A 27,015-nucleotide genomic window follows, 5' to 3' on the forward strand; every position below is an offset into this window, starting at 1 on the left:
TACTGCAACATGCACTCCTACAGACACACAGAAACACAAAAGACTCAAACCTGGTTCAGTCAAATCTGGAAGGAAAAGCAGATGAAACAAAGGAAATATCAAAATAAATAAAAAAGTTCAAATTACAATGACTCCAGGTAGCCAGAAAGCAAGATATTGGAGAGGTTTTTGAGAACTACAGAACGAAGTTCTATCCTGCAAGTGTTAATAAGAGATCCAGACCCGTTTAAGTTTACCACTTGATATCTGTGCAACATACCCAAAAGAATACTGAGGAAGATTGAGAGTTTCAATAGACTTGACTTGAGTGTTACAGTTGAAGAGTTGAGACAGATCATGACTGAAGAGTTTCAAGTGACACTTTCAACAAATCTAGAGACTGATGTTGCATCAACGTTTGTTGAGTCTTTAAAGTCACCACCAGCAATGCCAAGACAGTTTCAAAATTTGAAAAAAAAAATCAGAATTCCATTAACTTTGCAAACGTGTCAAAGCGGGAAGCAATTTTGCTCTTCTCACGGGGTGTAGGTAAATAAGATTAGTCCCACGGCACATGCGATCCTCGCTGTCCTGTTGCAGGCAGCACCAGAACTTCAAATGAATCAGAGTTCCAAGATTTTCCACTCTGGATGTAATGCAGAAAGACCACATCTGCCAGGGATGTTTTAGGTGTGAAGCACACCAGATCTCATGAAACCTACTGTGTAATCTCTATTCTGTAGATGGTACAAATCGACATACCTTAACTAACGAGACTGGCCGAGAACATGTCACTCCGATCCCTTTAAAGCATGAATCCGTATCATTCCCTGCTAAAAAAAAAAGTGGTATGGAGAAAATTAGCTCTCATTTCTGGGAATCCTGGGGTGTATTCAATATTCCAACTAAACTCGAGCAACTATTGTCTGTTTAACCTTTGTCAGTGCGAGAAATCTTTCCTTTCGTTAACTGGTCATCGTTATCCGAGTATCAACCAATTGAGCGTCGCACAGCAGCGACCTGAATACAGGTTCTCCAATGCCCGAGTTTACTCTTGGGATCAGAGTCGACGGCAGAGGCCTGCGTGGCCGAGGGGTCCCACTCAGAACCCGACATTCTCCAGCCTCGCCCGAGACAGACCGAGCAACTGGTTCCTGAGCAGTTTGTCGTGGGACAACATTAAGCCCTTCACTCCATCTCGTTCCCCGTTATAGGGGCGACGTACCAATACAAATGCCCCAAATCCGCCGATTGGACCGCGCGAACTTTTCCACCCCTATCCGCCGCACCTGGAGAGGAATATAGGTATTAACCAAAAAAAACCCAACTTGCTTTCGTTTGCACGATATCGCCTGTGGCTGCAACAGGTTGTTGCCTGAGCAGCGGATTCCTCATCTGGACTGATGCTCCGTTCCAGCAATGGGAGGGATCCAACTTTGGGCTGCACCGATCCCGTCGCACGATTCGAAGTTATCTTAAACATCCCAGTTCCCAACCCGCACGACTGGGACGTGTTCTGGTGTATGTTGGCATTGGTTGAGTTTTTAAAGAATATAGAAGTAATAGAGCATTTCCTTTGGAAGAGACACTGGATCCCGGTAGTTCGTTGATTGAGTAACGACTTGGGACATTTTGAAGTCCTGAAGAGTGTTCTAAAAAATTTCTCGTTATTTCATTTAGACTTGGGGAGGGGGGAATGATGATTTATTCGCCATTATTATTTACCGTTGTCATTGTCCATGCGAAACACAAGGTGCCTTCACCAGAAAAGGTGGCGGACCCACCGCTTCGTGACATCAAGAGAGGAGGGGTTTTGAGTCTTGCTGCCCTGTCCCTAGCCCCGCCCCTAGCCCCGCCCTGCCCTATCCCCGCCCCTGCCCTGCCCCTGCCCCTGCCCTGCCCTATCCCCGCCCTGCCCTGCCCTGCCCTATCCCCATCCCCGCGCCAGCCCCCGTTAAACAGGTTGTTGCCGCAGCAAGAAACTGCCGCGGATCCCAGACGCCTGGAGGTGTATATGTATCCATAATGAATGCCACCACTGGGCGCAACGCTGTCCTTTCCGCCTCGTGAAAACGTTTAAAGAGGGGGAAAGAAGGAAGAGGTGGGGTTTGAAAGTTCCCCGTTCCATCACCGCCCCCCCCCCCTCCCACCCGTGGTTAACAATAGAGCAAGTGAGCAGGTCCACCCAGTGCCGGGTGCCCACCGCTCAGACACGGGTTTCTGAACCTCCGTTTCGGGTGGGGGGTCCCTAAGAATAAGATAAATCCCACACTCTGCAAAGCGCTCGTTTCACCGGCAGGGTGGGAACACCAAAAGCCTCTGGGACCCTCTGCCTGATCTCACCCGTGCATCCTTTCCGAGCTGAAGGGCCCCTTTCACCAATCGAGGCGCAACTCCTTTTTCCCAAACCTTTCCGCTCTGTTCTACTTTTCCTGTTCGGTTCATGCTTAAATTGGAAATGCGTTGGGGTTGATATAAATCATAATCCGCCTAAGTAGCACTCGTCATATTTCGGAGTCTAACCTCGAGGCCTTCTTGCTTTCCTGGTGTCACGTTGGTGGATTGCATCCTGGCCAACTGGGAAACAATTCTCTACTGTTGCAGGAACACAACTCGTTTGAGACGATTGTCCAATCAGAAAGGACTAAAACAGTAAGTTCTGTTTTCTTGGTTTAGAAGAATGAAGGGCTGAACTTATCGAAACATATTAGACTCCAGGTGGGGAAATGACAGGGTAGATGTCAAGATTTTTTCACTGGTGGTAGGTTCTCAAATGAGAGAACCTAGGTTTAGGTGCTAGCCCATTTGGGGTTATTTAAAGACAAACTAGATATACTTTTGAAAGATCTTGGAATTGAGAGGCGAATGAAACTGGTGCAGAAGAGATGAGACTTGGCGGTAAAAAGACTGTGATCTTTATAAATGGAAAGGCAGTGGACTACTCCTATGTTCTTGTGCAAGCATAATTCTATAAAATTACACTCTTTTGCAATGTCATTTCTTCACCTTAAACATTTTAACAATACAATGCAGTATAACTCCATTCCAGCCATTGAAACAGGTGCCACCCAATTGCACTCTGATGAAAATATTGTGTGCACTCTTTCAATCCTAGGCTATCTTTTCTATAAGCAGATGATGAAAATTGCATACAGTACTCCAATATTGCCCTCACCACTGTCTTGGTTACATCACAACTCCTGAATTCAATATTTTGATTTTTGATGGCACCTTTTCAATTCTACAGCTCCATGCAGTTCTACCATTTCCCTCAATGAATTTATTCCAAATTTTCAGCACCTTTAAATTAAAATCTGGTTAAATGCAAACTGACTGCCCAGCCTTCATATTTTGAGACTTTAATCAACCTGCAGAGGTCCATCTTTTGGTTCATTTGGTAACAGATATGTCATGATCTTATGGAAATTTTTAAAAGTGATGACAGAACATGAAAATCATTGGACCAATTCCTCTTGACAAATTCTGCTTTGGAATCTGACAATGCAATCAATGATTTTTCCTTTCTGAAATTTCAAAGCCCTGCTGAGAGATTGGCTTTTTCATTTGGTAGTTATTTTATAAAGGTGAGCACTTTTCATTTACAGTTCACTTCATCTTGCTAATCCTGCACTGGGATTTGGAATAAGAGAAAGGGCAGCCATCCTTGAAGCCTGAATCCAATGGTTGCTACCTCTACCTGCCCTGATCAGAGCATGAACAGAACCTGCATGCTGCTGTTGTCATCCAAAATTGAATAGCCAAATTGGAATACATAAAAGGAGAGGATAAGAGAACAAATGTTAAAAGAAGTTAAGAAATTCAGACACAATTGATTTTGCATGAGAACACAAAAAAATCAGTTACAAACCATCTATTTTGATCTTTATAGTGTGTTTCAAAAATAATTTTTAAGGATTGCTGAAGTCAAGATCACAGAGTTTTGATTATGAGTTTTTAAGTATGTTAATGTAGTTTGTTTATGACACAATTCATGAGCAGCTTTGAGTTTTGTGAAAACTGATTAGGAAGGATGATGGAAACCCCATGAAAGAGGTAGGTTGAATAAAATTTGAAGAAGAAGAAAAAATAGAGTGGGAGGGGATTATGGAGAAATTTCCACAACACTGTACCAATATAAAGACTTGTGGTTGCGTTTCCATATGATATCATTAATAAAATCTGGTCCTCTAAACAGTACAAAAACTTGGAATTGCACTAAATTATTTTCCATAAATAAATTTCATAGTTTGTTCACCTGTAGTTGTACTCCTGCTGTTCGGGGTACAAGACTCAGACTCTCTCTTATCCTGTTCGCATTCCCAGGTTTTATCACTTTTCATTTCCCTTTGATAGTCCCATCTATCTGTTAGTACAAGTTCATAATCTATTCATCTCCTTTTCTGCTGGACTAATTATCCCATAATATTTGTAACAACCTCCCACCTCATATTCCAGTTTCACACTAAAGGTAAACTCAGATGGATGTTTCCTTTTCTGCTTTGAATAATTTACATAGATTTACATAAGGTATAAAGGTGATGTAAATATTGAAATTATGTTTAGTACAGAATTTGTCTTATAGGACACTGCAGGATAGTGTTAGACCCAATTCAATGACAGCAGAACTCCAAATTTTAAATTTCAACATTCCTATGTGATGTCACTAAGAGAGCTAGCAGGCCCTTTTGTAGTACCAAGTAGATATCTGGTCTGCCAGATTCATAGTTCATGTATTTGCCAATCCCTGAGAACCAGACCAACGTGTCAAAACCTCTCTTTACGACCCTGTAATGATTATAATATTTGGGGAGAATTTATAAGATTTCGAGTAGGTTACAAACATTTTAAAACAGATCTTATTTGAAAGACTGAAGAATTCACATTGCAGGATCTCTGGAAAATGTTAGGCACATTTCACAAGTAGGTGTTAATGGCTCATAAAATGCTTGACCACTGTTTTGCTGGAGTCAGGTTGACTACAAGTACCCTTTCTGCAAAGTGCTCACAGAAAGGTTACACCTGGGTTTTGTTTATACTTAAGATAACAGCTTGAGCAGAAGGAAGAACTCTTGTTATTTGCTGGAGAAGGTGGGGGTTTTGCAAGTCACATGCTTTCCACTGGAGTTTCAGTTGGAGAGAGAGAGAGAAAGAGAGAGGTCACAAGCTCTCACAGTCAGTGTGTGTGGGACACTGAACAGTGCAATCCAGGAAGAACTGATGAAAAGTTCCAAAGCAGTGGATGGCTGGAAGTCCTATCTGACTGATGTTTCTCTAGGAATAAGTGGAACAGAGTGGAACTTTGTGGTGGCCTAGAGGAAGAGGTTACCATCTGGAAAACCCTGATGGGGAAAGTTTCATCAGTGAGACCTTGAAGTGACTAATGGTGGAACAACAAATATTTCTCTCTGCAAACCCTACAAGAACCTTCCTGAGCCTGGTGAACTTTATACATGTCAAATTCTGCACACAGTGTAAGAGTTGCCTGCAACCAAAGAACATGGAAGAAGAAGTGAGATTGAACTGTGAACCAAAGAATTTTTCTTGAGTTTACACACAGAATTAGAAGGGGGTTAATTTGGGTTAGTATAGAGTATAGTTAAGTATAAATATAGAGTTAAGTTAAAGTTTGATTCTATTTTAATGTTTAAACTTGATTAAAAATAACTTGTTTGAAAACCAGTTGTCTTGGTGAATGTCTATTGCTGCTGGGTTTTGGAGTCCTTTGGGCTCGTAACAACCCCATCTACCTGTAATGCTATTTTCAGGAAATTAAGTATCTGTAATACTAGATCCCTCTGTTGTAGGGCGTAGACAGCCGCTTCTATTGGCTGTCTGCACCCGCTGTAGCCACTGTACTCCCCACAATGCTATTGTGCATGCGTGAGTCCCCATGAAGCATGCTAGTTGAAAAAGAAGACAGAGCTTGGTTGGTGGGTGGATGCCATTTCCAAGGGCTCCTGCATTACATTGTATTTGTGGAATTTAACAGTAAAGCATTCGTCAGAGATTGCTGTTTTGTGTTGTCTGGTTATTCGATGCATCAACAAACATGGTGTCAGAAGTCTGAACCTGAAGCCTTCAGGTGAAAATGAGTAACCAACGGCACATTTGCAACACATTTGTGACTGTTGATGAATTCAGAAGGGCCTGATCCACTCATGTTTGAAGCCAATGTGGCCGAGAATTCACGCGTATTCGAACAAGAATACAACATTTTCATCGTGGCAGTTCATAGTGATAAGTCTGCCCGAGTCAAAGCATGCACTTTACCAAATTTGGTGGGCTTTGAGGCCATCAAAAGGGAAAGGTCATTCATATATGCAAACGAGGTGAGTGAAGGGGGTATTGTTATCAACTCGACTGAGTCAAGAGAGGACCCCAAGTGTATCAAGAAATGTGCAATCCGCAATAGAACTTAAAGATGGAAAGGCACAGATTTAATACCAGAATCCAGAGGCCTCAATTCACTCGTATGCCAGTGACCTAAAAATCAGGGCAAGGACCTGTAACTTTGAAGAGTTCTGTGATAAGTTGATTAAAGACCGAATGGTCTGCAGCATCTGTGACAAAGGCATGAGAAAACCACTGCTGTGTGGCAAAGGCCATCTCCATGTGTCTGGCTTATGAAACCATGGAAGAGGACAGCAGAAAGCTAGCCCCTCCACAGCAGCAAGACAGGTAGTGGCCGGAAGCCAGAAGAAGTCGAAACCAACCCCGAGCCCTACTACACTCTCACCCAGGACAGAGTGTGGCAACTGCAGCAGCGACCATGTGGCAAGACGAGAGATGTGCCTGGTGTTCGGCCAGCAGTGCAGAGCCTGCCGGAAATTGAACCATTTCAGCAGATGCTGCCCAGCTAGGCAGCAACTCACCCCGAGACCCAGATACAGAAGGATGATTAACCAGTTGGAACCTGAGCAAGGAGAAACCAACTCGGATGATGAGTATTATGTAGATGGATTGACTCCCTAGATGGTAGGAGACCCAACAAGAATCAGAATTAATAAAGAACCATTTGTAACAATGAAGATCAATGGTAGAGCAATAGACATGAAAATTGACACTGGAGCCAAATGTAACGTCATGTCACGAAGAATGTTCAACCTACTGAGGAAGACCGAACAGGTTATACCGTGCTCAAAGTCCACAAGTCTAGTGGCATACGGGGACAGCAACATTTAGAACTGATGGCAAAGAGCAACTGCAGTGCTATGTTCAAGGACAGATGCACATACTAACTTTTTTCATAATCCAAGAAGACATCCTGCCTCTGCTGGGCCTCAACGCAAGCAAGGACATTGTTCTTGTTTCGTTCAGCAGAGAGATACACCAGATAAGTCCGGCTGAAGATGATCTGATGCACAGAACCTTATTTGAGTACAGTAACCTTTATACGGAAGAAGTGGGAAAACTGCCAGTGACATACTCCATGCGGCTCAACACAGAAGTGAGGCCCATGGTTCATTCAGCACGTCGTATACCAATAGCAATGAAGGACAGGGTTAAGGCTGCGCTGGACAGGATGCAGGACCTGGGCTTGATTACCCCAGTCTTCCAGCCCACCGGGTGGGTGTCCTCCATGGTGGCTGTTTAGAAAAATGATGGACAGGAGCTCCAGATTTGCATTGACCCAAAAGACCTCAATGCACCTTTAAAATGACCACACCATGCAATGTGTACCGTGGAGGAAGTTGCTGCACGGATGGCCGACACAACTGTTTTTTTGGTTTTGGATCCAAAGAATTCTTTCTGGCAAATCATACTTGATTACAAATCATCACTGCTGACTACATTCAGCACGAGTTTCGGCCGATACAGATCCCTGCGAATGCCCTTTGGAATAATTTCAGCCAGCGAAGTATTTCAAAGGTCAATAAAGCAAATCTTTGCGGGGTATCCCTGTCCCATCATTGTTTTTTTTTTAATTTTTTTATTTTTCACACCATAAATCACATTAGCCATGATACACACTTTTTCTTTTTCACACATATACAGTGACATTTTCTCCCCCCCCCCTCCCTCCTCCCAAGCCACCCCCCCCACCCCACCCCCCCATCCATTTTGGGTATGCAATCTAGGTTACATTAAACCAGTCAGACAATGTTGTCATTCAACAAAAATACACCAGAAATTCTACTGAGTCCATTCTTTTCTTTCCTTCTCCTTCCATCAACTTAGGTAGTGATTGTCCCCGGTAGGTTTTCGCTATTGTATTTAATGTAAGGCTCCCATATTTGTTCGAATATTTCAATATTATTTCTTAAACTATATGTAATTTTTTCTAATGGAATACATTTATTCATTTCTATATACCATTGTTGTATTTTCAGATTATCTTCCAATTTCCAGGTTGACATAATACATTTTTTTTGCTACGGCTAGAGCTATCTTAACAAATCTTTTTTGTGCATCCTCCAAATCAATTCCAAATTCTTTGTTTTTTTATGTTACTTAGGAGAAAGATCTCTGGATTCTTTGGTATATTGTTTTCTGTTATTTTATTTAATATCTGATTGAGATCTTCCCAAAATTTTTCTACTTTCTCACATGTCCAGATTGCATGAATTGTTGTTCCCCTTTCTTTTTTACATCGAAAACATCTATCAGATACTGTTGGGTCCCATTTATTTAACTTTTGAGGTGTAATGTATAGTCTGTGTAACCAGTTATATTGTATCATACGTAGCCTCGTATTTATTGTATTTCTCATCGTTCCAGAACATAATTTCTCCCATGTTTCCTTTTTTATCTTTATATTTAAATCTTGTTCCCATTTTTGTTTAGTTTTACCAATTGTTTCCTCATTCTCCTTTTCTTGCAGTTTAATATACATATTTGTTATAAATCTTTTGATTAACATTGTATCTGTAATCACATATTCAAGGTTACTTCCCTCTGGCAAACTCAAACTGCTTCCTAATTTATCCTTCAAGTAGGATCTCAATTGGTAATATGCCAGCGCTGTATCTCCAGTTATATTGTACTTATCTCTCATTTGTTCAAAGGATAAGAATCTACTTCCTGAAAAACAATTTTCTATTCTTTTAATCCCTTTTTTTTCCCATTCTCTAAAGGAAAGGTTATCTATTGTAAAAGGGAGTAACTTATTTTGCATCAATATTAGTTTTGGTAATTGATAATTTGTTTTATTTCTTTCTACATGAATCTTATTCCAAATATTGAGGAGATGATGTAATACTGGAGAAGTTCTATGTTGTACCAATTTTTCATCCCATTTATATAATGTGTTCAGGTATCTTTTCCCCTATTTTATCTAATTCTAATCTCGTCCAGTCTGGTTTTTCCCTTGTTTGATAAAAATCTGATAGGTATCTTAATTGTGCGGCTCTGTAATAATTTTTAAAGTTTGGTAATTGTAATCCTCCTTGTTTATACCATTCTGTTAATTAATCTAGTGATATCCTCGGTTTCCCCCCTCTCCATAAAAATTTCCTTATTATTTTCTTTAACTCTTTGAAGAATTTTTCTGTCAGTTGTATTGGCAATGCCTGAAATAAGTATAATATCCTTGGAAAAATGTTCATTTTAATACAGTTTATCCTTCCTATTAGTGTTAGTGGTAAATCTTTCCAATGCTCTAAGTCGTCCTGTAATTTTTTCATTAGTGGATAATAATTGAGTTTATATAATTGGCCGAGATTTTTGTTTATTTGTACACCTAGGTATCTTATTGCCTGCATTTGCCATCTAAATGGAGATTCCTTCTTAAATTTTGAGAAATCCGCATTATTCATAGGCATTGCTTTACTTTTATTTACGTTTATCTTGTAACCCGACACTTCTCCATATTCCTTCAATTTCTTATATAATTCTTTTATTGATAGTTCTGGTTCTGTTAAGTACACTATAACATCATCCGCAAATAGACTGATTTTATATTCCTTGTCTTTTATTTTTATTCCTTTTATATTATTATCTATTCTTATCAATTCTGCTAGTGGTTCTATAGCTAACGCAAACAATAAAGGTGATAGTGGGCATCCCTGCCGCGTTGACCTGCTTAAGTTAAATTGCTTTGACACATGTCCATTTAGTGTCACTTTCGCTAACGGTCCCTTATATAATGCTTTAATCCAATTAATATACTTCTCCGGTAAACTGAATTTTTGCAATACTTTGAACAAATAATTCCATTCTACTCTGTCGAAGGCCTTCTCTGCGTCTAAAGCAACTGCTACTGCAGGTGCTTTATTTCCTTCTATTGCATGAATTAAGTTGATAAATTTACAAATATTGTCTGTTGTGCGTCTTTTTTTGATAAATCCAGTTTGGTCTAAATTTGCCATTTTCAGTACCTGCTCTGCTAATCTGTTTGCTAATAGTTTAGCTATTATCTTATAATCTGTGTTTAGTAAAGATATTGGTCTATATGACGCTGGTGAGAGTGGATCTTTCCCTTGTTTTAGTATTACTGTAATTATCGCTATTTTACATGAATCTGGTAAGCTTTGTGTTTCATCAATCTGGTTGATTACATCCAGGAGGGGTGGAATTAATAAGTCTTTAAATGTTTTGTAGAATTCTATTGGAAATCCATTCTCTCCTGGTGTCTTATTATTTGGTAATTTTTTTATTATCTCTTGTATTTCTACTGTTCCAAATGGTTCTGTTAATTTATTTTGTTCCTCTATTTGTAGTTTTGGTAGTTCAATTTTAGTCAAAAATTCATCTATTTTCCCTTCTTTCCCTTCGTTTTCAGTTCGGTATAACTGTTCATAGAATTCTCTAAAGTTTTCCTTAATTTCTTTTGGATTATATGTAATTTGTTTGTCTTTTTTCCTTGATGCCAATACCATTTTCTTAGCTTGTTCTGTCTTAAGCAGCCATGCTAGGATTTTGTGCGTTTTTTCACCCAGTTCATAATATTTCTGTTTTGTCTTCATTATATTCTTCTCTACCTTATATGTTTGTAATGTTTCATATTTTATTTTTTTATCCGCCAACTCTCTTCTTTTAGTTGTATCTTCCTTCATTGCTAATTTTTTTTCTATATTTACTATTTCCCTTTCCAACTGCTCTGTTTCCTGATTATAGTCCTTCTTCATCTTGGTTACATAACTTATTATTTGCCCTCTAATGAATGCTTTCATTGCATCCCATAGTATAAACTTATCTTCCACTGATTCCGTATTGATTTCAAAATACATTTTTAATTGTTTTTCAATAAATTCTCTAAAATCCTGCCTTTTAAGTAGCATGGGGTTTAATCTCCATCTATACATTCTTGGAGGGATGTCCTCTAGCTTTACTGTCAATATTAAGGGTGAATGGTCCGATAGTATTCTCGCTTTATATTCTGTTTTTCTTACTCTATCTTGCATACTAGCTGATAACAAAAATAGGTCTATTCTTGAGTATATTTTATGTCTAGCCGAGTAATATGAATATTCCTTTTCTTTTGGGTTTTGTTTCCTCCATATATCCAAAAGTTGCATTTCTTGCATTGATTTAATTATAAATTTGGTTACTTTGTTCTTTCTGTTAATTTTTTTCCCAGTTTTATCCATATTTGAATCCAAATTCAGGTTGAAATCCCCTCCTATTAGTATGTTCCCTTGCGTATTAGCTACCTTCAAAAAGATATCTTGCATAAACTTTTGATCTTCTTCGTTAGGTGAATATACATTGAGTAGATTCCAAAACTCCGAATATATCTGACATTTTATCATTACATATCTCCCTGCTGGATCTATTATTTCCTCTTCTATTTTAAATGGCACATTTTTACTAATTAATATAGCCACTCCTCTTGCTTTTGAATTATACGATGCTGCTGTTACATGTCCTACCCAATCTCTCTTTAATTTCTTGTGCTCCAATTCAGTTAAGTGTGTTTCTTGGACAAATGCTATATCAATTTTTTCTTTTTTCAGTAAATGTAGCAGTTTCTTCCTTTTAATTTGGTGTATTCCATTAATATTTAAAGTCATATAGTTCAACGTAGCCATTTTACACTTTGTTTATCTTCCCTTTCCGTTTTTCCATCATTACCTTTCCTCCTTTTCCATTTCTGTTTTCTTATTTTAAACCCTTTATAAGACAACATTCCTAAAACATCAAACATTTTCCTTATTCTCCTATTTATAACTTCTTTAGCTCCAATCTCCCCTTCCCCTCCTGAGTTGTCCTTTATCCCTTGTCGGACAACCACATCTCCCCTTTCCATTTGGGTTTGCGAATTCACTCGCAAGCGTCAACTGATTTTGCAGTTACCGCAACTCCCCCCCACCCAGCCCCCCCCAGAAAAAATTTCACTTTTCATATGTAACAAAGGTCACTCTTTTAATTCCCTCCTTATTCTCTCTATTCCATTACCTTCCCTTATTAATTCTTGTCTATACTATCTATATTTTCCTCTAAATACAGATACATTCACATATGCACATTATACCTATACATTCTTATACCTCTTTACCCACATACATATCAATCGAGATCATTTTTACTCTCATTACACGTCTTCATCCCTCAGTCTATTTTGTAATTGTTCTGCAAATTTTCGTGCTTCTTCTGGATCCGAGAATAGTCTGTTTTGTTATCCTGGAATAAATATTTTCAATATCGCTGGATGCTTTAGTATAAATTTATACCCTTTCTTCCATAAAATCGCCTTTGCTGTATTGAACTCCTTTCTCTTCTTTAGGAGTTCAAAACTTATATCTGGATAAATGAAGATTTTTTGCCCTTTAAACTCCAGTGGCTTGTTGCCCTCTCTTACTTTTTCCATTGTCTTCTCCAGTACCTTTTCTCTTGTAGTATATCTTAGGAATTTTACTAAAATAGATCTTGGTTTTTGTTGTGGTTGTGGTTTAAAGGCCAATGCACTATGTGCCCTTTCTATTTCCATTTCTTGCTGTAGTTCTGGACATCCTAGGATCCTAGGGATCCAATCTTTTATAAACTCTCTCATATTCTTGCCTTCTTCATCTTCCTTAAGGCCCACTATCTTTATGTTATTTCTTCTGTTATAATTTTCCATTATATCTATTTTCTGAGCTAACAGTTCTTGTGTCTCTATAACTTTTTTATTAGATTCCTCTAATTTATTTTTTAAGTCCTCTACCTCCATTTCTGCTGCTACTGCCCGCTCTTCCATCTTGTCCATTTTTTTTCCCATTTCTGTTAAGGTCATATCTATTTTATTCATTTTCTCTTCTGTGTTGTTTATTCTTCTTCTTAAATCATTAAATTCCTGTGTTTGCCATTCTTTAAATGACTCCATGTATTCTTTAATAAGAGAAAGTAAATCCTTTATCTTGCCTTTCCCTTCTTCTTCTATTTCACTGTACTCTTCCTCTTCTTCTTCCTCTGGGTTGGCCATCTGTTGTTTCTTTGTTGCCCTTTTCTTCTCTTCTTTCTTGTTTCCATTGTCTTCTGTGTTCTCTTCTTGCTGCAGGTGTTCTGCAGCTGTCGTTGCCGGCTGTGGAGATCGACTCCCCAGCTGGTCACCCCTCCCATCGGTGTGTTTTTTTTCATGCGCGGTTGCGCACTTTTACTCGGCTCAGCGAGCCATTTTTGTAGTCCAATTTCTACCGACCTGAGGGAGCGGGTTTCTCTCTCCACCGCGGGCCTCTTTGAACAGGTAAGGCCTTCTCCTTCTTCCTCCGTTGTCTTCTCTTCCTCTCTTCTTACCGTTGATTTCGATTTTTCTTTTTTTGTCGCCATCTTCTTTCCACCTTTATACTCACTTTTCTTTAACTTTTATTTCTGTGCCTTTGTGTTTTCCTTTGTTTTTTCCGACTTTTCTGGAGAGGGCTGGAGTTCACCGTCCGGCCACTACTCCATCACGTGACTCCTTCCCATCATTGTTGATGACGTACTTATAGGTGGCAAAAACATGGAAGAGCACGACTCAAATTTTAAAAAGGTACTTGACAAAACCCAGAAGGTTAATCTTAAACTCAACCCCGTAAGTGCAGGTTTCAGCTAAACCAGGTTGGTTATGTAGGCCATGTTTCCACAGGCGCAGGTCTGAAGGGAAACCCTTCAAAGACCAGAGCAATCAGTGAAATGCTGGTACCGACAGACGTGACAACATTTCCTGAGTACAGTCAACTACCTGACCAAGTTCATTCCAAACACCAGTGATCTTATCGCCCCACTAAGCCAGTTGACGCATAAAGATGTGGTTTGGTCCTGGGAGGAGCAACAACAAAACGCATTCCATGCATCATAAAGGCATGACAGGCCCACCTGTTCTATTGTATTACGACGTGCGAAGACCAGTCATGCTAACCAGTGATGCATCATAGTACAGCCTGGGTGCAGCATACATGTAGGATAGGAAACCAGTGGCCTACACATCCAGGTCACTCACCACCACAGAGATCAGATACGTCCAAATAGAGAAGGAGTTGTTGGTAGTAGTTTTCTCCTGCTCAAAATTTAATAACTACATTTATGGCAGACCAATGACCATAGAGATAGGCCACTTACCTCTGGTCACAATTCTGAAAAAGCCAATCCATCCGACCCCTGCATGATTACAGAGAATGATGCTCAGGCTTCAGAAATACGTGACTTCAGCTTACAATTGCGAAAAAGAAATGCACTTAGCCGATCCACTATCTCGTGCTCCCAGAAAATACATGGTTTAGCAAGTTGAGGAAGAGGACACGTTTGATATAATGACAGTAATGCATATCTCCTCCTCCCGGTTGGATGAACTAAGACAGCACACAGCTGAAGATACAACTTTGAGGACCCTGAACACTTTTATCAAGGGTGGCTGGCCTATCAAGCACCGTAGCCTACCACCTGAAATGCAACCCTACTTATCACTCCGAGACGAATTACTCATTGATGATGAAGTCATAATGAAAGGCCTGAGAGCAGTAGTTCAGAGCTCACTGCAAAATATTTATGTCAACATCCTGCACAGAGGACACCCAAGGGCAGAAGCAACCAAACGCAGGGCTAGAGACATAGGTTTTTGGCCAGGGATGACCAAAGACATAGACCAGGAGATACAAGCTTGCTGTGTGCAATAGCACCAGACTTCAACAACAGAAAGAGCCATTGCAGCTTCACGTGGTGCCGGACCTCCCCTGGTCAACCATGGCAACAGGCATCATCAAATGGCATGGTCAACAGTATTTGGTTCTTGTCGATTCATACTCTGGATGGTTTGAGATGGACCTTTTACCTAACTTCACCTCATTGGCAGTCATTATCAAGTTAAAAAGACACTTTTCAGTGCATGAGGCCCCCCCCCCTGTTCACCAGTGAGAAATTCAGATGCTTTGCAACAAAATGGGATTTCAACCACATCACTAGCAGCCCAGAATATCCACAGTCAAATGAGTTGGCTGAAAGAGCCTTGAGGAGTGCAAAGAAACTCATGGAGAAGTCCCAAAGGGAAAATTAGGATGTGTTCCTAAACCTGCTGAACCTAAGGAACATCCCCGGCGACACAATATTGGGTTCTCCAGTGCAATGATTCTTTTCCAGGCAGACATGAATGCCTTGCCATGACTCTGCCTGTGGCAAGGAGACTCTTGGAGCCTCAGCTAAAGAACCTGCAAGAAATTAAATCCCAACTGCTAAACAGGAGGCCAATACAGAAAAGATGCTATGACAGAAACAGCCAGTCACTCGTGCCATTAGCAGAAGGGAAAGCAGAAGAGCTATGACCATATGGACATAGTCGAAAGGAGTTGTCAGGAGTCCAGGTCATACCTGGTAAAATCAGAAGAAAGGATGTATCGGAGAAACCGACGACACATCCTACCTGTAAGGGAGCCACCCCCATCCTAAACCATTCCTGGTGAGACTATAAACCAGGATCTGGAACATAAACCCAGGGTAGCTGGAGCTCCCTCAGTAACAACCCATGAAACAAATGGCCACAACCCTGAGACCACGGGTGACACCTCCTTTCAGGCTGAAGCTCCCCAAGCATCCAGTTCCACCCATGGCTACTACATAACGCGCTTCAGGTACACTTGTAAGCCCAACCCAAAATATCGGCATTAAACTGTTCACTGCTGAATTATAATTATTATAACATACGACACCTACATGGATTGTGATATGTGAAAGGGGTTGCCCAAGAAAGGGAATGTAGACAGCCACTTTTATTGGCTGTCTGGACCCGCTGCAGCCACTGTACTAGCTACAATGGTATTGTGCTTGGTTGGTGGTGGATGCCATTTCCAGGGGCTCCTGTTATACATTGTATTTGTGGAATTTAACAGTAAAGCATTTGTCAGAGGTTACTGTTTTGTGTTTTCTGGTTATTAGATGCATCAACAAAAATAGGGCACTCCTCAATGCCCTATCATGTATATGCTACCTTGGTTAGTCTTCCCAACATGCAACACATCATACTTGTCCACATTAAATTCCATCTGCTCATTTTGCAGCCCATTTTCCCAGTTGGTTCAGATACTGCTGCAAGTTTTAAAAGCCTTCAGTGAAACCACTGTCCCTGACAATGTGACTGCAAACTTTCAACGGTGTTCACAATCCAGCAACTCTCAATACACTGAAATTAAGATGCAATTGCTTTGCAAAGGGCATACGTTTCCTTGCTCAAAATATTTAGAGGTTCAACATTGAAACATGTGCAGAATTGCTGAAAGAAAAAATAAATGATCTTCAGCTTAACTGGTCTTCCAAACATTTGAAATTTCATAATGGTATAAATTCAAGACAAGGATGGATTTTAACTAAAATCATTCCTGCTGAACAATTGTCTCACACGGCTGTATTCCTATTTTCACAATCCATGCAATTGATATAAGAAGGCAATGATAGTTAAGCAATGCCCAGACAACTGTTTGAAAAGCACTAGTGGTCCATATTCCAATGGAAGTACCTGTACAAATTTCCCCAGTCCTTTTGAAGCCAAGCTACATGTTGGGCATGGACGTGAAAACAAAAATTAATTAGCTAAGGAAGGTCAGCAGTTCAAAATATTATATTATCCTTTACCCATGTTAGGCCATGTAACACTGTCAGAGAGTACCAGTTCTGGTTCAATGTGAGTGGTTTTGCATTCTTTAAGTTGGAATTTTGAGAATCGCAGTCTGGAGAATTTAGTATCATATCCCAAGTAGTTTTTCAATGCTGCATTAGAGCAAAGCTGCCACTTTGGAGCCATTGTTTTTTTTTCACCTGAGGTATTAAGTGGAAGGCCATCCATACCAAAAACACTGTAGGGCTATTTCTAGAAGGGCAGTTAAATTGTCCTGATCAGGATGTATCTCTCAACTAAGTATTGAAACAGAAAATCTGGGTAATTTTATGTAAAGCTGCATGTAAAATGGTGGCTGTATTTATGTACATTATAACATATGAGATGGCTTAGAAGGTATTTGAGTGTAAAAGCTTTAGGGGCATCTTTTGATATGTATAAAAAGGAGGTAATTTATTCATTTTGCCACATTATATCAAGACGTCTTTTTACCTGTGCTAATGCCCTCTGAAGCACTTCATCTCAGCAAGACCATACACCTTGTGAATAAGACTAGTATTATCTTTGCTTGATTGAAGAGGGTTGAGTCATTCATCAGGATATATCCCATCATGGAACCAGGGGAAACTTAAATTAATCCATTAAATAAATGTTAGTGCCAATGGCTACACCAATAAAATTATCAGATTGTCACAAAATTTACCAGTTCATTAATGCCAGGAAATCTTATTTTGAACCTGTCTGTTTCTTTATCTAAATCTGTTTGGTTAAGTTTTGTCCTATAGGCCAATACACACTTAGTACCAACGTACTGATCATGTAAGATCCTCTCCACATACATCTGGAGGTATGCTTGAATTGAAAGAAGTCTCTAAAAAGATTAGAACAACAACATCTGGACACGATTACATTTCAAAAGAATAACTTTAAACATTTCTCATGTTTTTCTGTAATATACAGAAAATCCGCATAGGCTGACTTTTAAGAGGTAGCTGGTTACAGGTGAGAGAGTAAAAGCTGAGAAGTGATGGGGAGAGGGCAGTGGACTAAGAAAGGTAGCTCTCAGATGGGATAAGGAAGAGAAGGGATTGGAAGCTGGAGGAAAAGAGTATTGATCCAAGCAATTTTTTTTTGCCAAAGCTGACTGTTGAAGTCACATTGACAAAGAAGTCAGCCACATCCCTCCTCCCATTCCATCAACAGTTGAATCACTGTTATTCCATGCAGGAACCACTGACAAGTGTAGACAGACTGGGAGACCTCAATGTCCATTTCAGTAGTGCTTGGCAGCACCACCACCAACTACATGGGTCGAAACATGAATATCAGGTTTCCAGTCAGAAACTGCAGTTGTTTGTGAGAGAGCCAACCAAAGTATTTGAGTTCCTCTTCACCAAATGATTGGTCATAGATACAGCAATAGATTTCAGTCCTTCTGAGATCAACCATCACATTGTTCTTGTGGAGGTGAAGATCCATTTTCTCACGATGTTGTGCGCACTTCGATTGTGCTTGAAGGGATGGAACAGATCCAGTAGCTTGAAATGGGCATCCATGAACCACTGTGAGCTGCCAGTAACAGTAGAATATTTGTTTCTATTGCCTTCTCTTACCTCATAGCCTGCATATTCATCATTATCTTTGCTATCAAGAAAGCAGATGAATGCTGGTATAACATGAGTCAGCATCAGACAAACCTAATGATGATGCACCAACTTGGTGAAGCTGCAGCATGTATCCTGAACAATGGAATCAGTACCATATAGATGTGATGAGCTGATCCCACACGAAAGGATTACATCAACGCTTAATCATCCTGGCATCTAGAGCTATAAAAGATGGTGCCAATGAAGCAATGAAGAAGAGATGACTTCATGAAAAGCCCACCTTCTATAATGATGCAGTTTAACATATGAGTGTTTAAGACTAAAATATTTGGAACTATTCTCAGCTATTATGAGTTGAGTGAATTATTAATGCCAGCATTCTCCTGAAGTGACCAGCACAGAAAATGGTCATCAGCTGTAAACATAAACATAAACATAACAATTACAGCACGGAAACAGGCCATTAGGCCCTTCTAGTCCGCACCGAACCAAACACCCCTTTCTAGTCCCACCTCCCTGCACAATGCCCATAACCCTCCATCTTCTTCTCATCCATAGACCTGTCCAACCTTTTCTTAAATAATACAATTGACTCCGCCGACACTATTTCTCCCGGAAGATGATTCCACACGGCTACCACTCTCTGAGTAAAGAAGTTCCCCCTCATGTTACCTCTAAACCTAAACCTCTGCCCCTTAATTCTTAACTCATGTCCTCTTGTTTTAATCTTTCCTCCTCTTAACTTCATAAATGACCAAATGCTTATTAAGAACTGAACTGCAGTGGTAACATGAGAGAGACTACTTTGACACTGAGACATTCTTTTGACATTTTTATTAAGGGCCTCCAGCAAACTTGAAGTTGAACTTTACACAAAGGACAAAGGATGCACCTTTTGAAGAATTGTAAGCTCAGTCCCAGGCTAGAACCACAGGAGTTCATTAGGAACGCATCCTAAGGCCAGCTGTCCAGAGGTGCTTCATCAATGATCTTCTATTTATCCTGAGATCAGATATATGCTCATTGCAAAATACTTGGTTCCATTCACAAACATTTAGATAATGAAACCTTGAAAATATTTAGGCTTGGTGTGACAAGTGGCAAGAAGCACTCTTGCACACAATTGTCAGACAATGACTATTTCCATTGGAAGTGACATTGAAATGATCATCAAATAATAGAACAGTCTGGAGTTTACTGTTGAGCGGAAGCTTAACCGGAGAAATATTATTTTTAAAAAATGACTTCAGGAGAAATTACAGGCTAGTTATTTTCTGGTAAATATCCTTTACAATGGTCTTGTTCACCATATGTCCAAGCTTTGTGTTATCTGAAAGTATTGAAATAGGGTCCTGCAAGCCTTGAAGATGATAAATGCCACAGCTACCATGCACCAGTGATAGAAGGACAAATATTTAGAGGGAGGAAAATGGCTCCTGGCAGATGGACTAGAGGAAGATATAATAAAAAGAAGTGAAAAATTTACACTTGAAAGTTCAAATTCATTGTCAGAATACCTACATTACATCACATACAACGTTCAGAATTTTTTTCCTGTGTGTCAGATGGTACACAGTGGCTTCGCGGTAGTGCAAATTGCACACAAGAAAAAGATATGTATACAAAGCAAGAAATGTAAAGGAAGAAAGAAATGTATAAATCTGACTGTACAAATCCAGGAAAAAAGTAAATATTCAGTCTTAAATAATGTGCAAAGTAAGAGCCCTTAAATAAGTTGTTGAGTGAGTCTGCTATTTAGAAGTTGATGGTGGAGAGGTAGCAACTGTTCCTAGTGGAACATGTCTTGTGGCATACAGGAGGAGAGAGATCAACATTAGCAAAAGCAAGGAGTTGATTGTGGTCTTCAGGAGAACATGAACCAAACCTCATCAAGGGGTCAGCAGTGAAGAGGGTAAAGAACTCCAAATTCTTGAATGTATCTTCACTGAGGATTTGTCCTGGAGCTTCCAGGTCAATGCAATCACGAAGAAGGCTCGCCAGCAGCTGTACTTCATGAGAGGTTTGAGGAGATTTGGTATGTCACCAAAAACTATTGAACATTTCTACAGGTGTTCTGTGGGATGCATTTTGTCAAGTTTCATCACTATCTGGTATGGAGTTGCCAATGCACAGGGCAGGAAAAAACTCCAGAGAGTTGTTAACTCAGCCAGTCCCACTTGTGCACCAGTCTTCATGTTATTGAGGACATCTACAAGAGGAGGTAGCTTAAGAAAGCAGCCTCTATCTTCATGGACCTCCATCACCCAGGCCATGCCCTCTTCACACTGCTACCATCAGGAAAAAGGTACAGCACCCTGAAGGCAAGCACCCAGTAACACAAGAACAGCTCCTTCCCCTCTCCAATCAGATTTCTGAATGGACAATGAAGCACAGACACTACCTCATTTCTTTTTTTTGCACTATTTATTTATTTTTGAAATGTAACTTATAGCAATATTTGCACTGTAATTCTGCGACAAAACACAAATTTTGTGACATATTCAAGACAATAAATTCTGATTTTGATCTGTAACTCTTTCCTGATGGCAGCAATGAGAATAGAGCATTTCCTGGGTGTGGATTCTTGATTGCTGCTTCTCTCCCACAGAAGCATCCCATATAGATTTTCTCAATGGTGGAGAGTGTTTTACCTGTGATGATTTGGGCTGTGTCCACTACCTTTTTCAGGGTTTTCCACTCAGAGGGGTTGGTGCCCTCCTACCAGGACATTATGCAGCTTGTCAGCACATTTTTCACTACACATCTGTAGAGGTGTGCCAAGATTTGTGATGTCATACCAAACCTCTGCAAACTCTTGAGAAAGTAGAGGCTCTGATGTACATTCCTAATTGTGTGTTGGGTCCAGGAAAGGTTCTCCAAAATAGTGACTGCTGGGAATTTAAATTTGCTCACCCTCTTCACTCTGATCCCCCAATAATCCCTGAATCATACACCTAAGGTTTTCCCCTCCTGAAGTCCACAATGAGCTCCTTGATTTTGGTGACATAGAGTGAGAATTTGTTAGTACACCATACAGTCAAGTTTTCAATCTCCTTCCTGTTTGCTGCTTCATCACCTCTTTTTATACAGCTCACTACTGTGGGTTCATCAGCAAATTTGTAGAATGGTGATGTTGTCGTACCTAGCCATGAAGTCATATGTGTAAAGTGCATAAAGCAGGGGGCTAAATATGCAGCATGAAACATTTTGATGGAAAGATTGAAGACCCAGGTGGGTACAATTCTAAAGATGATGCGAGAAGTCCATGAGGGAGGCAAGAGGGGTTGGGAATCATGTTTAACCCTTTGGACTCCGATAATTTTTACGAGCCAGCTGGTGGTTGGGTATAAAAGCAGTCCCAGAAAAGAGGGACATGGAGTATATGTGGTTGTTGGAAGTCCCTGAAAACAGGATCATGAAGTCCAAAGGGTTAATAGAAGTATATGAGGTCTTTAGCTCTATAAATTGAAGCATACTGTGAAGAACTAAAAAAAAATTAAAACTTTGTCTATTTAAGATTATGCAAGGAAAGCGCGAAGGTTAGAGTAGATAAATTTAATAAAGTGAAGAATTTAGGAATTTTTCTTCAGGTAGAGAAGGTTGAATTGTTTTGGTAGGGATATCAACACAGAGGGTAAATAAAACATATTTCCATTGATAAAAGGGTGAAGAAACTGATGACTGACTTAAACTGATTGTCAAAAGAAGCAGAGGTAAGAAGAGAACTTGATCACGAATGTGGTAATGATCTGGAATTCATTGCATGAAAGATGGTGGGGACAGATCCAATTATGATTCAAGAGTTGAAAATAGGACTGTTTCGATTGGTCTTGAGGGGATTTAATGTGGGATCAATGGGTTAATGGTATTTGTCTGTGCTGTGATTCTATAATTTAGTGCAGACTTCCTTGACAGTTCTGCCTTGACTTCCCATCTCTACCTGCAAAGCTGACTGGACCTATTACATTTTACAACATTTGTGCACAGAACCTCTCACTATCTGAGGCCCCATCAAGGGGTGGAGTGGATCCTTATCCAAATTGCAGGGAGATGATTGCATCCTGACAGTCAAAGAGGGTTTCCTTTTGTGATATATACTGCACTTTACTGGCTGCTCCTCCTATTTAATCTTTGAATTGGACAGTTCAAGTTATATATCCACTTAAGGACCATTCTGTAAACATGTTTTGAGGTATGTTGATGCTTCTCTCTTATAACACTCATATTCCAAATTACATCATGAAGATTCCATCAATGAAACTGGTATCATGGAAAGGCCAAGGAAATAGCCCTCGAAATGCAGTGAGAAGCATACATTTGTCAAATGATAAAATAAAATGGGCATAAAAATAGTCTAAGAATCACAATAGCCATACACCAGTTAATAATGGATGTTTCCAATTTTTCAAATGTTTGTCCTTACCACGAATTAAATGGTACAAGATTTCAGTTAACGACATAAAGTTTGTCCTTGCCATCTGATTAATGACTAACATTGAATCAGATAAAATGGATACAGTATTCAATACATGATAACCACAATTGCATTGACAAATGTGTCTCCTTCATTTAAAATAAAAATTAATTTGCTCAATAAGCCTCATACAGCACTGGCATCTCTTCAGTTGGTACACGGGCCTGCCATAAGACATTCCTTATTCATGTCCAGGTGCATGTTTTACTGAATGATTAAAGAATGCAGGGAGCAGTAAACTACAAAGGATCTACCACTTTGCATAATGTTGTAACTGTTCCTTATCCATATTTTTGAAATGGATGGACCTGTGAGTCTTCTAGAACACTGCATCAGTCACCTCTTGAATGCAGGTGGACATAGTGCCTTATCTTATATACAAGAAAATAAATCATCTGCTGGTGCCTGAAAGAACCAAGTAGCCAGAAAATTAATGGCTGCTCTCACTGACAGGCGCAGGCAGAGTAGTTTAGAGTTCTGATGCTCCTCTCTGTCAGCTTCCAAGCACCTTAAAAAATAGATTTCCAGAATACCTAAAGCTTTGCTATTCCTCTAGGCATAGATATCCACAAAAGAAGTCGTCGTGCTCTCATTTACAGAACTTTGGTCTAAAGTGCCCAGCCCACATCTTTCAGTTACAGATCTTACAGTAATTAAGTACAGTTATATTTGTAACTGAAATAAACTCCATCTTTCAGTTTTATTCCCAGCGACCTGAACATTTGACTCAGTTACTACCTCACTTCAGAAAAGCAAAATGGCATTACTCCACACACACACACACACACACACACACACACACACACACACACACACACACACACACACACACACACACAGACACACACACACACACACACACAGACACACACACACACTCTCTATAAATATATGTATTAGCATTATTAAATCTAAAACAATTAATGCAATATTTACACCTGGACGTGTAGCTAATTAATGATTTGCATCTTCACATAAATTGATTAACAAAGCACCAAAACCTCCCACAGATTTAACAAATCCATGAAAAAATGTCTTATAAAAATTAGAGAAAATTCGAAATGCAAAAATTAATCTTTTTCGGGAATCAAAATAAATGGAAAGTTACAATTCTCCATAATTATGCTCCAAACCAGCCATTCTCAATGGAGATCATATGTACCCCACCCTCCACCACTCCCACACTTCAAGGGTTGGTGAGGGGAGAAATGGATTGAAATCATAAATATTTTTATTTTGTTGTTGGTAGGAGTGAAGATCGGAAGAAACCAACTAAACTTGACTACTTCACAGGGGAGGGACCTCATAAATTTTGAGTAGAAACCAAAGGAGACAATAGCCTAAAAAAGTTTTAGAATGGCAATCAAAATAACCAATTTTTTTTTTTTGTAATTTTTTATTTTTCACACCATAAACCATATTGACCATGATGCATACTGCTCATTGATTACAAAATGTCTAAAGGATTACAATTTGAAAACTTGAAGGACTACACACCATTTTTGTGAATGCTTTAGTTACAGGATTTAATTCTCTTGTATGTTGAGAAGATCAGAAATAAAGAGTAGCATATTAGCCTTAATTAGGTAGTTAATTTGGGTGAAATATGTTACTTTCTGCATGGTTAGCATGATAGATCTGGATATTTAAACTTGGAGTTAGCTCTATGTTGATGTATTGAAAAAATACCTCATTTACAATCAAATTATATAATTGAAAAGTACAATAGGTAGAATTGGGAGACAAGATGAGAATAAAGCTTTAACTTGAATTCTGTGGCATAGACATTGTTGTTTGAAGCAAAATTGTGGTTCTTGTTTCTGTCACAGACCTGATGCTACAAACTTCAGGAACATGAGATCAAATTGTCTTTTCATGTGGGAGCAGAGCTACATCAGGAACATTGGAAACAAGATTGTAGACATGAACAACTATTGGGAGAATAGCAGTAGCTCTCCAGACATCGCCACCTTGTTTAAAAAGTGGAGGCATCGAGGCTGGGGCTTGTGGGGCAGGTGAAGTTTCAGAAATCGGGAAGAAATGAAGGAGAGATTGGTCAAAGGACATTAATGGGTAAACATTCCAATAGACAGAGTCACATATTGCATGAAGGAAGATGGTTGTGATTGGAGGTCAATCATCCAAGATAGAACTGTTATGTTCTTGCTCCAATCATTGTCTGCTATTGCACCAATGACTGGGGATATTATACAATATTCAATTCTGTTTGAAATCCTCAGCTAATAAAAAGCCATGCCTTCGTGCAGCAGGACAAAGAAAATATTCATGCAAGGCAAGTAATATTCACAACCTAAAAGGATCAGCATTCATTTCTTTAACAAGACCGTGTTACTATCTACTCTTGATATTTCCATCATTAACATTAGATTAGATTCAACATTATTGTCATTGATCCAAGTAAAATACAAAACCAATGAAATACAAATTAGCATCCAACCAGGAATTGTATGGGGAGAACATACAAGCTCTTTTCGGACAGCGTGGGATTTGAACCCCGATCCCGATCATTGGCACTGTAAAGATGCTTCACTAACTGCTACGCCAACCACATCACCCCTTTACTCTATCTTCCACCATCATCTCAGGCCTTATTCCTGCCTCTTCTGCCCCAAGATGCAACAAGGACAGGATTCCCCTTGTTCTTACCTATCACTCATAAGCCTCTGCCTCCAACATATTATCCTCTGTAATTTCCATCATCTACAACATGATTCCAGGCACATCTTCCCCTTTCCTTCACTCTCTGCCTTCTGCAGGGATATCTTATTCCGTGACCCCCTTGTCCACTCCTTCCTTCCCACAAATTGCCCCTTTATACAGACCCCTGTAACTGCAGGAAGAGCTATACTTGTCCTCACACCTCCTCTCCCACTACCATTCAGCACCCCAAACATTCCTTCCAAGTGTAGAAACTGTTGTGGACTTCTCTACATCAGAAAGACTGGATGCATACTGGGAGATCATTTCATTGAGCACCTTCACGCTATCCGCAGCAATGGTGGGGATCTCCCAGTGACCAACCATTTGAATTCCTTGGCCCACTCCTGTGATGACATGTCTGTCCATGGCCTCATGCTCTGCCAAACTAAGACCACCTGCAAATTGGAGGAATAACACCTAATATTCCATCTGGGCACTCTCCAACTGGATGGGATTAACATCAACTTTTCTAGTTTTAGTTAAGCCACTCTCTTGTCTACCTCTCTTCCCCATCCTTCTGTATCCTTTCTTTCAGCCTTCCACCCTCTTGCCTCTCCATTCAGAGAACTATTCCCTCCCTCTATTACTTCTAAACTTTTTTCACTAGTGCCCTCCAACCCATATCAACCTATGATCTCTTGCCTGTGGGCCTGTGCTCATTCCCTTAACATTTTATTCAGGCACCTGCCTGCCTTTTGCTCATAACTTGCTGAAGGGCTGAGGCCTGAAACATTGGTTATGTATCTTGATCTCTCCTACATAAAGAATGCTGCATGACTTGCTGAGTTTCTCCAGCATTTTTGTGTAAAAATGAAACTGGCAAGAGGTGTGTTGTTATGATATAAGATGTACCCATGGAATTCTTCCATTGAATATCTTAGAGAAACAAATGCATAGAACTTTATCCCCATTCAATCTCGCCAAATGTATTATGATGTAACATCAGCACATTTCACTGTACTTTGATGTCCACGGAATGGAATGAAAAAGAGATGGATTAATTGGAAAGTGTCGTTTATAAGATCATTCTGGATAATTCACATTCCATTGCTCTTTCTTTTTATTCATCCCAATATCCAGCAATAGTTGTGGCACTTGTGGATAATACTCCTCTTATCTTCAGAATGGTTTGTTTTGATGGCTGAGAAGAGTTATGAGAGGATAAGGAAGAGCTGACGATAAAGTGCCAAAAGCCTTTCAGTGACATCATTTATATGAAGAAAAGAGTACATAGGAATGAAATTGGGGAACGTTTAATTGATCATCTGAAAAATTGAGAGAGCACATCTCCTGCT

The 27,015-nt window shown here is 39.7% G+C and overlaps 1 long non-coding RNA gene across 1 annotated transcript; it reads left to right on the forward strand.

The window, feature by feature from the left end:
• Positions 1–1,927: 1,927 nt before the first annotated feature.
• Positions 1,928–25,287, forward strand: LOC138752705 (uncharacterized). Its single transcript, XR_011350856.1, has 4 exons — positions 1,928–2,080; positions 2,584–2,631; positions 22,190–22,238; positions 24,829–25,287. It is a non-coding gene; the product is annotated as an uncharacterized lncRNA (long non-coding RNA).
• The last annotated feature ends 1,728 nt before the right edge of the window (positions 25,288–27,015 follow it).

This window comes from Narcine bancroftii, chromosome 2 (genome assembly GCF_036971445.1).
Source record: "Narcine bancroftii isolate sNarBan1 chromosome 2, sNarBan1.hap1, whole genome shotgun sequence".
Lineage (NCBI taxonomy): Eukaryota > Metazoa > Chordata > Chondrichthyes > Torpediniformes > Narcinidae > Narcine > Narcine bancroftii.